This window comes from Chrysochloris asiatica, unplaced genomic scaffold (assembly GCF_000296735.1).
Source record: "Chrysochloris asiatica unplaced genomic scaffold, ChrAsi1.0 scaffold00076, whole genome shotgun sequence".
Taxonomy (NCBI): domain Eukaryota; kingdom Metazoa; phylum Chordata; class Mammalia; order Afrosoricida; family Chrysochloridae; genus Chrysochloris; species Chrysochloris asiatica.
In genome coordinates, this window is record NW_006408594.1 from 5,101,317 (window position 1) to 5,103,194 (window position 1,878).

The 1,878-nt window shown below is 33.8% G+C and overlaps 1 protein-coding gene across 1 annotated transcript in view; it reads left to right on the top strand.

The window, feature by feature from the left end:
- The window catches only part of TEX33 (testis expressed 33), a 39,507-nt gene that overhangs the window by 31,178 nt on the left and 6,451 nt on the right, over positions 1-1,878 (top strand). The window lies entirely within an intron of this gene.

Sequence of the window (1,878 nt, forward strand, 5' to 3'; positions counted from 1 at the left end):
CTGGTGTGGCACTGCAAGATAATGCATTGGACTACGAGGTCAGTTTGAAATTCAAGGTGGGCAGTATTTATGTCCTCTTATTCATTTGACCTGTTAATCATGATACAATCTCCTTCTTTGTTGCTTATGCTGATTTTAGCCTTAAAGTCTATTTTATCAGAGATTCAAGTTGCCCTCCTGCTCCTTTTTGATTGCCATTAGCTTGAAATATTTTTCCAACCTTTGATTTTTATTCTATTTTTGTCTATATATGTAAGATGTGTCTTTTGTAGATAGCATATTGAAGAACCCTGTTTTCTTATTCATTCTGCTACTCTTGTCTCTTGACAGGTGCATTGAATCCTTTTTCATTCAGTGTAATTATCAGTAGGTAGGAACTGATTGCTGTCGTTTTGGAGGGTTTTTGTGTGATGCTGCTGGTTTCTTTGTTCTACATAATATTTGTACTGAGTTCATTTTGTTTGTGAGTTTTCTTTTCACTGTCTTCATTTCTGTTGTTAATTGTTACTAAATCTTTATGATTTTCCTCTTTTTAATTTTGATGTGAATGTGTACTCATTTTCTTTGAGGTTACCCTGTAATTTATAAGCATTTTCCCTATTTAAAACAGTCCATTTACTTTGAAATCAGCATGACTTCATCGCCATTTCAAAGTTCTGTATCTATACGATTCCCTCTTTTGTTTTGTAGTTGACTTCATTATAAGTTGATATCTCTAGTTTCCTATATTCAGTCTTATAGATTTGCTTTACTTTAAATACTTCTATATCTGGATTGAGTTCTGGGTGGTGTTGACATGTGTGTTAAGCTCAGTTTTTTGTCTGCTGTTGTTGGTTCTCAGTCCAAAGAGCATCCTTTAGTATTTTCTGTAAAGCTGATCTTGTTATTACAAATTCCTTTAATTTCTGTTTATCTGGTAATGTCCTAATTTCAGAGTCATATTTGAGGGGCAGTTTTGTTGGTTATATGATTCTTGGTTGGCTTTTTTTTTTTTTTTTTCCTTTCAGAGTTTTGCATATGCCATTCCATTGTCTTCTTGTCGGCATGGTTTTTGCTGACAAATCAAAGCTTAGTCCTATTGGTTCTCATTTGTAGATAACTTTTTTCATTTTTCCTGAGTTGCTCTCAGGATTCTTTCTTTGTCTTTGGTTTTAGAAAGTATGATTATGATACATGTTTGTCCTTTTCTTTAGGCATCTATCCTGTTTAGGGTTTGTTCAGCTGTTCAGCTTCTTACATGCTTATCATCTTGTGTTTCATGATGTCAGGGAAGTTTTCTTTCAACAGCTTGTCACCAGTTTTTCTGTTCTTCTTATTGTCTCTTCCTGTTTTGGAATTCCAATCACCTGTAAGTTATTCCTCTTCATGGTGTCCCACATAACTCGTAGGCTTTCTTCAGATCTTATCATTCAATTTTCTGATTGTTCCTCTAGTATACCAGTATTGAAAAATATATCTTCAAGCTCACTAGTTCACTTTTCCATTGCTTGGCATCTACTCCTTTGTCCATTCAATGTATTGTCCATTTCTGAGATCCTAGTATTAATTTTCTGGATTTCTAATTGCAGGGTTTATATTATTTCAAATTTGAATTTATTTTGTCTGTGTGTTCTTGCAGTGTTTTTCCTGAAGTCTTCTAAATTTTTTTCTGTGTTTTTCTTGCTTTGTCTGATCTTTCTATTGATCTTTTGTAGGGACCTAAGTATCATTCTTTGGAATTCTTCGTCAGTTAGTTCCATTACCTTTTTTTGACCCTCAGAAATGTTATTTTGGATCTGCATCTTGGTCATTTGTGCCATTCTCTCTTGTTTCGTTGTGGAGGTTAAAATTATCTGTTGTCGCTGGGACATTGTAATATTCTAATACTTGTGTTTAATC